The following is a 12,004-nucleotide window of genomic DNA, read 5'->3' as shown; positions in this document are numbered from 1 at the left end:
CCTATTATCAGACCTTTTTGAAGATAAGTCTGCTAAATTTGGTGACACTGTGATCAGAATCAGTATAAAATCTTTATCTCAAACGCAACGTCCGTGTATTAAGACATTTGCAAAATGTGTTTGGGTAACTTGCATGTTGAAGGTCTTCTGTCACCATTGCCGTTCACCTGATGATCATCATCTTTCATCTTTAAGGACATTTGTCTTCCTTTGAACACCTCTAGCTTCTTTACCAGGGGAGGAGCAGGTTTATTCCTTTGCATATGGGTTGGGTAGGAAATGCTTTATAGCCAAATTCTGGAAATATTCCCAAGAATCTTTCTGATTTGTAGTTGTTTTGGTTGTTTCAGTTTTACCTATTCCAACTGTGTTTGGACTGAACCCAGTTCTGCAAGAAAATATTAGGAGATATGATTATGGCTACTGTTATGGTTATAGAAGTAATTTTCTTTACAGAATAGGTCTTTTGTCCAACTCATTATTTTAGTGGTCTCTAGAAAGTTATTTATTTTGTTTCACTTCTGAAACAGAATCTAGAAAAAAAAATCATTAGCTGAGACATTCAGAAACATCTGTACTTTCACACAACACAGACATCACAACCCCCTACAGAATTATTTATAGGAATTCTCTAAAAAGTATTCGCTGAATAACAAATGTATTTTAGCTTATCATCATATTGTTTTTCATCTTTATTTTACCTCCTTTTATTGTGACAAGGAGAAAAAAATGTTTCATACCTGTCATGTGTTATTGAGAAACTTTAAAAATGCTGCTAAATATCACAAAGTGAAGTAAAATTTGTAAAGTGTTTGATCAAATATTGAATGACTTAAAAATCAGCCCTAAATTATAGAACTTTTCATGTTGTGAATACTGAAGTTTAAATGTTTATAGTAATGGTTTGTTTATAGTAATAATGGCTTCATGCTATCCTTGCTGAAGACACAAAAAACATGTAGGTCAAATTTCAACATTAATGATAGTAGATAAAGTTTCACATATCAAATAGTCTTCCTGATAATTTAGAGCTCTTTTTTACTGACTTCACATCATATATGATTATACCATTGTTTTTTTATATACCTTAAAATATGGCTGATGAAGCGCTTGCACCCTTCCAAGTTCTTATTTGCCCGTTCTTTGCATCATTAGTATAATCTTCAATCTCTGCAGGAATGTTTGAAAGATACTTGTCTGTTTTGATGTTTAATTAAGGTATTGCTAGATAATATGTCATCTAAATCAGCCTAACCAGGCATGTGTAAACTATATAATATTTCAGTATGCTGAGAATGACTGATTGAATCAGGATGCCTCTGGAAACCTCTTCAAACTGCGGGCATTTTCTTCTTCCTCAGAGAATCTTCTCTATTTTTTATGGCTGATGACTATCTCCCAGATGAACTGAGAACATCAGTGCCTATGTGTCATTAGATGTAAACAAAACTCAATTCATTTCTTTCTTTTCCTTTTAGGTAGCAGTAACTAGAAATAGAATTTCTAAAATTTTCTTTAATACAAAGGATCATCTTTTATTGTTCACATTAGGGGTCACTGATTTAGATCAAAGGTTGGTAATTTTTTTTTTCTGTAAAGGGTAGATAGTGAATATTTTAGGCTTCTTGGGTCATACAGACTCTTCTGCAATTCCTCAACTCTGCGTTATAGCATGAGGGCCATCCTAGATGTAAAAAGATGAGCTTGTCTGTGTACCAATAAAACTTTATTTACAAGAAGAGCTACAGGCCACATTTGTTCCATGGGCCATGGTTAACTAACTATTATTGATTTAGAAAATTAATCATGGATCCAAATTTAGATTGAAAGTTCCTCCCATTCCTCCAAAGGCAACATGTTCTAAAGGCATTCATGGGGCACCTGGGTGGCTCAGTGGGTTAAACCTCTGCCTTCAGCTCAGGTCATGGTCTCAGGGTCCTGGGATCGAGCCCCACATCGGGCTCTCTGCTCATCAGTGAGTCTGCTTCCTCCTCTCTCCCTGCCTGACTCTCTGACTACTTGTAATCTCTATCAAATAAATATATAAAATCTTTAAAAAAAAGAATTCTTGGTCCCTCATTTGGGGAGTTTATAATATAGAGGAGCAAACAGTGTACAGATAAATTGTGTATTAGTTATCTCAAGCTGTCATGATAAAATACTGGGAGTTGGTGGCTCAACCAATAGAACTTTAATTCTCCTGGTTCTGGAGGCAGGAAAGTCCAAGATCAAGGTGGTGGCAGTTCAGTTCCTGGAAAAGGTCCTCTTCCTGCTTTTCAGTCAACTGCCTTTTCTCTACGTTCACACATGGTGGAGAAAGAGAGAAAGAGTCAGCACTAGTCTCTTCTCCTCTTGGTAGGACACTAGTCCCATCATAGGGTTCTCACCCTCGTGACCTTATTTAAGCCTAAATACCTCCACAAAGCCCCACGTCTAAATTTCATTACATCGGAGGTTAGGGTTTCACTATAGGAATTAGGAGGGGAGGGCACAAACATATAGTCCGTAACAAACTGTTACATTAAAAAGTAAATATAGGGGACAAAAATATGCTAGCAAAAGGAATAAAAATGGTGACATGGCAGGGAGTCAAGTGTGAGAAGGCACTCCCACCAGGAGAGAAGGGAAGTCCTATCTGAGAAGGTGACATTTCATCCAACATTCGAAAGATGAGAAGGAGCCACATATTGCTCAGGAACAATATTCCAAGCAGAGAGAACAAGAACTATGACAGTGAAGCAAGAAAGAGCCTGGCATATTCCAGAATCTGCCAGAAGGCTGTGGAGGTAGCATCATGGGGTGTGAGAGACAAAGTGGCATAAGGAAAGCCTGGTTTCCTCAAGTTTGTTGAGAATGACTCTCCTCTGCAGTCCCAATCCAGTTTGCTCATTGTGTCTAAGGTGACAGCTTTTTCTGTGAGATTTCATTGTTCCCCCTCAGGAAGCTACACTCTTAAGCAAGACTGCCTAGATCTGAATAATAGCTTCTTGCCATGGACCAGCTGCATGCCCTAAGTAGGCTTCAGCTTCCTTGTCTGTAGAATAGGGATGGTGGTATTTACCTCACAGGTGGCTGGTGTGTGGAAAGTGTGTACATCTGGACCTGTCACTCATGCTGGTACAGCATTAGCTTCTTTCAGATCTCACTTTGAAAGAGTCACTGTTTTAATAATTTGTTAAGTTTCTGTCCTGTCAGGCTCACCATGAAGACTACCCTTCTCTGTTCCACTACCTCTCATCAAACAGTGACATCAAGAAGCAGCTTTGATCTGCAGGCATTCACCCTTCTGCCAGATTGTGGCCTCCATTTTGGTCTTCATCCAAAAAGACTTCCTTTCACAAGTAGCACTAGAAGTCTCATCTTCAGTCACATGGCCCCAGGGTAGGGGTATGGGGCTGAAGCCATAAAGCTCATGGTGGCCCCAGGGGAACCATTCAGAATGAGAACTTTTCCCTAAGGTTTTCACACACTGAACCCTGCAGACCCAGACCCTGAAAAAGCAAGTCAGCTCTTTATGTCTTGGGGCTCCTGTCTTTGACTCGCATCAGCTTTTCTGAGAATTGAGAATTTAAATGATGTTGCAGCCACTAATTTCTGGCCTTGACCTTTGCATTCTAGTAAGACTAAACTGTTTTTACAAGCTTTTGTCTCCATCTGAAATGCTCTCCCCTTTTCACCTCCTTCCTCCCTGTACCCTCGCTGGCTCTACTAGTATGTCCTGTTCAGCCTGCCACATTATTACATTTGCAGGATTAGTTCAGTTGGCCCCTCTTGTAGGATGCCACCCTGCTATCTTCCTGCTTCCTTTACCCCACCAGGTATGTTAGGATTGCCCCTCTTGGCACAAACCTATGTCAAGGCAGTTCTGCACACTCCTGGCTAAGTGTCTTTCTTTCCCACTAGAGTGTGTACTTTGGGATCAGGACCCTGGAGCAACTTACCAAACTTTAGATTTCCAGTGTCTGCCATAGCACCTGGAACATGGTGTTCAGTAAATGTTTACTGAGTAAATGAATGAATAAATGAATGGTAGATAAATAAGATATCTCCTCTTGTTTCCTCTATATAGCATATACCACCCACCCTCAATTCCCATACAACAATCTCCATACAACGTCCTATCCACTCAGCATCCCTTCTTCTTCAAGTTTATCTACCTGTGAGGTGATTTACTCCATAGTTAGGCTTTCTGTTTTAAGAACAATTCTTTGAGTTGGGGCACCTGGGTGGCTCAGTTAGTTGTCTGTCACTTGATTTTAACTCAGGTCATGATTTGAGGGTCCTGAGATCAAGCCCCATGTCAGGCTCCATGCTGAGCCCCCACTCAAGTTTGCTTGAGATTCTCTCTCTTCCTCTCCCTCTGCCCCTCACCCTGTAGTCTCCCTCTACCCGGCAGGTAGGCAGGCAGGCAGGCAGGAAGGAAGGAAGGAAGGAGAGAGAAAAAGAAAGAAAGAAAGAAAGAAAGAAAGAAAGAAAGAAAGAAAGAAAAAGAAAGGAAGGAAGGAAGGAAGGAAGGAAGAAAGGAAGAAAGGGTGGGAGGGAGGAAGAAAGGAAGGAGGAAAGAAAGAAAGAAACAAAGAAAGAGAGGGAGGGAGGGAGAGAGGGAGGGAAGAAGAAAGGAAGAAAGGAAGAAAGAAAGACTCTTTGAGTTTAAACTCCAAGCATCTTTTAGCTTTGGGCATTATCTGTGTCATCTGGAGCAAAAACCTACGGACTCTTTTATAAGATAATTTTCCCCAGACTTAAGGTAATTATTTGTTCTTTTTCACTATTTACCTTAAGAAAACTATCCAGTTCCCTGTATATTTATTCATTCATTTAATTCATTAAGTCACTCAGTAGTTCATTCATTCATCTGATTATTTTGTCTCTTACTCAAATGATCATTCCACAAATATTCTGAGTTCCTGTGATATTGCAGGTACTTTGGAGAATGGAAAGTATGTTGGATAAAATAGCTACAAATCTCATCCTGTTGCTCCATGCTTACAGCTGGATGAGAGAGGCACATATCAAATGGGGTGATAAATACTTTGATTAAAGAAATACAAAGTGATACAAGAACACAGAATGGCACCTAGCCCAGACTGGAGGAGGCAGAGAATGCTTCCTGGTGAGAATGGTGTATCTCAGATGAAGGTAAGTAGGACTCAGTAAGGTCCATAAAGGGGCAGGGATCATGTATCAAACAGGGGACTCAATGTATGTTGGGGGTGAAAAGAATAATGGAGAGTTCCAATAGGTGACAACATAGCATGCACAGAGGGCTTCCATAAATGGTGTCGAAGACTTTAGATTTTATCTTAACTGAAATGTCTATCCACTAAATGTTTGAACTGGTCAAATTTTCATTACACAAAAATAACTTGTTCCCTCTAATGAGATGTTTTTCTTTTGATTTTTTGACCACTCCCTTTGGGGTCTTTCCAAATATTGTCACAATTTCTGATGATGAATCTAAACTAAAAATGGATTTGGGAACTGAACCCAAATGTCCCTGTTAAGCAATTCAAGCATGTTTTCTAATGATGTGCTTTCTGACAGTACGGAAACTATCTTAGGCTCTCACTTGGGTCCTGGAAAAAGAAGGCACCTGTTTCATGGAATGTCCAGCCTCTTCTTACTTGGCAGCTGCCCTTCCAAGCTACATGACATTAGCGATGTGGCAGATTGAAGAGGCTGATGATGCCATTTGGTTAAATCATGTGACTATTTCCATCAGCTTTATTTCTGCAATATCCCGTGCCCACAGAGGGGACATGAGATGACTTTATAATTCTTTGGCTATATTAGGATACAGATATACCCAGGACCTTAAAAGCAAGAATATGATTGAAATGTCAAACGGGGACTTGATGACCTAAACTGTGCCCCTCAAAAACTAATCTCTTGGGGCGCCTGGGTGGCTCAGTGGGTTAAGCCGCTGCCTTCGGCTCAGGTCATGATCTTAGGGTCCTGGGATCGAGTCCCGTATCGGGCTCTCTGCTCAGCAGGGAGCCTGCTTCCCTCTCTCTCTCTGCCCGCCTCTCTGTCCACTTGTGATCTCTGTCTGTCAAATAAATAAATAAAATCTTTAAAAAAAAAAAAAAACTAATCTCTTGCTACCACCTGTGTTCTCTGAGTGAGGTTTCTAAACAGAGATAACTGAAACCCCAGACTTTCAAAAAAGGAAAGTCACAACCCTTTGGTGACCAGGACCAGTATGGAATAATATTCCTGGGGGAGTAGAGAGGTGAGCTGGCTTTTCTCTGAGTCAAAGCTATCAAAAGCACGAATCTGCCCCATCCTAGGTGGTCCAAGACTATACACTGCATTTTCCTTGCATGATTAACCTGTCGTCTTACCCATGCATTTCCACTTCCCTTTCCTCTTCTGTATCACCTCCTTGCTGCACCACTGACCTCCTACCCCTGAGTTCTAACCCCATGAAATTGTTTGCCTTTCCTTCATATTCTGATTTCTCTGCCCTCCGTATTTCCATTCAAGTTGTTCTTTTTACTTAGATTCCTCTCCAACATGAGTAGGAAAATGCTGTACTTCAGTGGAAAACTGCACATTGTTTAAAATCACACCCTTCTAGATTATATGCTCTGGTCTTTCATTGTCTTTGAGCCATTTACAGCTCTGTAAACTAATAATAATGCATGTAATTCTTGTCTATAGACATGTAAATTCTGTCCTGTGGAGTTTTAATCAACTGACCCTCTCCTCTGTGGAAAAGACCAGTTTACCTCCATTTGCCCATTTCCATATTCTTGATCAATAAATATGTCTTTTGGGGGAATTCTCCCTTGAACTCATAACCCTTCACCAGTTTCCTCATTAATGAATTAAATCAAAACCTTTAGTACATATCCATATTTATGTCAGTAGGAGTGTCCTGATTTTATCTTGCTTGAGAATTAACTTTTAATTGGTGATAAAAAAGATAAAACAGGGGCACCTGGGTGGCTCAGTGGGTTAAGCCTCTGCCTTCAGCTCCAGACATGGTCTCCAAGGTCCTGGGATTGAGCCCCTCATCTGGCTCTCTGCTCAGCGGAGAGTCTGCTCCCCCACCCCCGCCGCCTGCCTCTCTGCCTACTTGTAATCTCTGTCTGTCATATAAAAAATAAAATCTTAAAAAAAAAAAAGATAAAACAGTGAACAGTAAGTACTGCCTTCCTGCTATAGTCCAGAGAGGGCTAGATGCCAGGCCATAGGATGGTGTTTTTCCTGACACCACCTTATTACAATCACTTGGATTGTAATAAAATGCAGGTTCCTGGGCACTCTAAGACAAGGGTTGGGAATTCATAGCTTAACAAGTCAGTGCTCAGGAGTGTTTAAGAACCAGGGTGATAAATGATAAAAAGTAGAAGGGAAGATTTTCCAATATTTTTAAAGCAACTTAGAGAGATAGACTAAGATAGAAATTAAAGATAAAGCTACTGATGAGAATGGCACCTTGGTTGCTATTGGTTAAGCCTCTGCTTTTGGCTCAGGTCATGATCCCAGGGTCCTAGGCAAGGAATCTTCTTCTCCCTCTCCCTCTGCCCTTCCCACCTGCCCTACCCTTGGACACTTCTGATCTCTTTCTTGTGGTTCCCTGTTTCTCTTACAAGCTCTCTGTCTCTCTCTCTCTCAAATAAAGAAATAAAATCTCTAAAACAAAACAAAACAAAATGAAACCTACTGATAAGAACTAAAACTAACATAAAAGTTGCACATGCAGTTGGATCTCTGTGTGTAAAAAATCCCAAGTGAACCAAAGCAAAATTTCCTGTAAGAAATAATGGCTAGCAAAAGGGTTAGGAGAATATCACTCATACACCTCACCCCTTGGCCCAGATAAGACATCTGGTATCTCCTGAACCTAGCCTGGTATGAAAATTTACATTAGCAAATAAAGTTAATATTAGTCTATGTTTACTTTTAAGAGAAAATAAGTAAGCCCTTAACTTTCTATTAGTTGACTAATAACAACAAAAACTGCTTGAATGTCTACACTGAGGATACAGCATTAAGACATCTCTTCTACTTTAGTGCTGCTTCCTTAAATAGGAGCAATTAGACCCAAGGTACAAAATAAAACACACCACCTATGAGACTGAATTATTGGGAATGTCTTTAAGGCTGTACTTAATGTTATCATTTGACAAGCTTTACCCCCAAAATACTGTGGTGTTAAACAATGTGATCGGGTCACAGCTTGCAATGTCTTCCCAGATACAACGTCAGAAACCCGCAATTCAAGACATTTCTATGTGGAAATTATAAGTAATGAAAACTGCATATAGCAAGGAATGCTAAGGAAGTGCCTGGAAGAATCAGTAAATGGTATGTGATAGTATAAAATCAAGCTTGGAAGTCGGTGATAGGGAAAGGTCAGAAAAGAGAAGAGTTAGTAGAGAAAGGCTGGAGTAGGGTAGCTTCCTGGAACTGGGGACATATTAAGTCATAAGGACAGTTTGCATGGATGTAACATCAGATTAGAAGGCTTTCCCTACAGAGAGGTCTTGTGTGTGTAAACACAGACTTGAGCCTCAGCTGTTTGCTGCAGAAAACTGTCAGTTATCAAGAGCCTCTCCCATAAAGACAAAAGTCAAACCTTCTTTTCCTGCTCATAACCTACCTGCAAGCCAGATGCCAGGTGTGATATCTCCCGTGGTAGAAAGATAGCCCACTGTTAGATAGATCTTTCTCAGATAGCTGGATAGAGGGGGAAAGCTTCCCCCAAATACCAGATACTTCCAAACATCTGGATGTATGGTGTCATGTACTCTCAACAGCTGGTTTGATAAAGCTGTTTTTACTTTCCACCTGGATGTAAGTTGTCAAGCCCTTCATCAACATCTGGGAGTTCCCAAATCATCAAGGAAAGAAAAGAGCAAACATTCCTGTCTGCAATCAGAAGCCAGTTCTGAGCCCCACATGGCAACATGCCTGCATTTAATAGGAAATGGCTTAGCTGAGCTTACTGTGAATTGAGTCTACAGAGCTGGAAGGTTTCATCCTGACTGTTCTACTCCTTCCCCTTGGGGGTTTTATCAAATTTCTCCATTAGCCATATGAGGACTTTTAAGTTGATATATCCTGCCTGGTTGCTAAGAGGAGACTAGTAGCATGATTGTGGCATGCATTGCTGTAGACCAGGCTTTGCAAATGCTGATAACTGAAATTATTTTTAACACCAATTACACTGAAGAATAGATTTTTCACTCATTCAGATGTCTGCTAGTGGATACATTTTACTTTCTTTGAAGGAACTGATTACATTCAAAGTTGTCTTCCTTTTTCCTTTATGATGTCAATTTGTTTTCATCTTTCATTCTCTCCATAACTAGGGTTTCCTCTTCCCAGATGTAGGCACATCCCTGATACCAGACCCAGAGCCATCCTGTATCAGAGGTGAATTCATTACACTTTCTCTCTATCTCTTTGCACTTTCCTTTTAGGAGCAAACTAGTAAGTCCTTTCCTCTCATTCATGTAGAGTGGCTTGCTACCTCTCTGAGCCTTTTTGCTTTCTGACTTGAAGAACCTCAGACTATGTATCTTCTACTCCAAGCACTTTCAACACTTTTTTTTTTCATACAAAGGGAGTTATTTCTCAAGGAAAATTCATTACACCTTTTTCCTCTGTTTATCTTTATCTTCTTTTGTATACATTTCCTCTTCTCATCTAGATTGAACAATCCTCAAGACCACAGATCTTAATTTGTATTTCTTTCCTCCCCTTTCCTCCCAGTGTCCATTTAACAGACTCAATGAATTTTAATGGGTTAATATCTTGGAAGAGGTGGACAAATGACCAGCGAGATATTTGAGCTGCAGAGGCTGTGACTATCTTGTTCTACTTTATATCCTCAGAGATTAGAACATAGTCTTGCAAATAGCAGGTGTGAATGAAAAAAAGAATATTGAATGGGTAAATAAGTGTTAACTAGAAATTTCTTCAAAACTACCTTCAGACAAATCTGGGTTTCTGTGGCGGGTAGAATCATGGCCCCCAAAGACACCTACACCTTAATCTCCAGTGATAGGAGTGGTTTTGCTGATGGGAAAGGATCACAAGCTAAGGACTGCAAACAGCCTCAGAAACAGCAAAAGGCAGGGTGACAGACCATCCACAATTGCCTCCATAAAGAAGGCGGCCAACTCCTTGATGTTAGCCCAGTGAGACCCCATTTTGGACTTCTGACATCCAGAGCTATTAGATAGTAAAACATTGTGTTGCTTTAAACCACTAAATTTGTGGGAGCTTGTTATGGCCACAGTAGGAAACACAATAGGGATTATATTCTAGTTCAATTAGTATCTCTCCAGATTCTCTGGACCTCAGATTTCTTTTCTGTAAGAAAAGAGAGATAGGTTGAGAGATAATCCTTGAACAGTACAACATGCATGTGTAGAGTACCTGTTTACTGCAGTGTTCCGTATTTGTCTAGGCTCCAAATGGATACGAGGATTAAATTAAGAAGCACAGATAAAGCGATATCTTAGTGATATTTCTGACAAAAACTATGTGTTTCAAAACATAGGGGTTAGATCCTGAAAACCTACGAAGTAGGTGAATTGGCAAGGAGCGCAGTAATTGAATTGCAGGAAGGTAAGGGAGGCAAAAAGAAGAACTGAGGTTGCTGAGAAATCCATAAAACCCTTATAAGTAAATATTTAATTTACTAATATACGATAAGATATAAATAAGACAATGCTAACATCTTACACATTTTAAATGTGCACCAGTAAAGCCTTCACTATCCATAGGCTTTTAAAATTCCTTGTTACTAGAAACTCTTCAGGAAATAACTTCTTTTCTGTTTCAAATATGTCCTCAGCTTGACTGAGGTAATGTCTATACTAGTCGCGTGCTGGCTTGTTATTCCCTGAGGCTAGTCCTCCAATCTCTGCGCATTGGATCTAATAACTCCAAGATTGCTAACTATCCCTAACAGTTCCGAAACATACACACACTTCCTGGACCCCTGGGACTTGCCCCTAATAGCCCCTCTTACACCGAGTCCAATTCTAAAATTACTGCAATTCTAAAATTAGGTTCCATTTTTCCTCATCCTCATTGTCTTTCTTGAAAGCTTCCAAAAAAAAAAAAAAAGTCTTTTTACTGCATTTCCTTTGCTTTATCTCTATTTGCTATACTTACCCCCTCTTTTTGTATCTATAATAGGCATTGCAAAATTTGTGTTTACTGGAACCAAAATTTTTGCTGTTGCCAAAAAATATACAGATGTAAATTCTTGTATAATTAAATTTTGCATGAGGGACATTCCCAGTTGGGAGGGGAATGCTAAGCTCAGTAAATGACAGTTCCTTTCCTCTCATCTCCATGTCCCCAGGCCAGCCTTCCAGATGCCTTGCTGCCAGCTCACTGCAGCTCCCCAGGCTGTGCTCTGGGGATTGAGAGATGATATTATCAAGTTTTAATTAAACTACCCCCTCACAAGGTAGACGAGTAACTTAAAAATCTTCCAATAAAGAAACTGAAAAATGGAGCGCCTGGGTGGTTCAGTGGGTTAAGCGACGGCCTTCGCTCATGATCCCAGGGTCCTGGGATCAAGCCCCGAATTGGGTTCCCTGCTGAGTGGAAAGCCTGCTTCTCCCTCTCCCTCTGCCTGCCGCTCTGCCTACTTGTGTTCTCTCTCTCTATCGCTCTGTCAAATAAATAAATAAATAAAATCTAAAAAAAAAAAAAAAAAGAAAAAGAAAAAAACTGAAAAACACCTGTAATGCAAGTACTGAACAACAACAAGAAAATTGCATAGCTGGCATCTCCCATAATCTGGCTACAAGACTTTTATTATCTACATCTTGAAGGAAAATAATTAAATACATAAAAGCAAGGATGATCTAATCAGACCTGACAGGAAGCTATCCCCAAATGCTGACATTACCAAGAAGTCTATTTGAAATATGAATCACACCTACTAGCATTAACTAGGAACTTCACCTCAAGTGTATCTGTGCCTTGAGAGATTAGTGCAAAACAATACAAAGCTATCACAATGAGC

The sequence above is a fragment of the Enhydra lutris genome, unplaced genomic scaffold (genome assembly GCF_002288905.1).
Source record: "Enhydra lutris kenyoni isolate GAN:26980312 unplaced genomic scaffold, ASM228890v2 scaffoldscaffold14, whole genome shotgun sequence".
NCBI classification, from domain to species: Eukaryota; Metazoa; Chordata; class Mammalia; order Carnivora; family Mustelidae; genus Enhydra; species Enhydra lutris.
The sequence above is the reverse complement of the archived record's forward strand: the minus strand, read 5'-3'. Positions refer to the sequence as shown.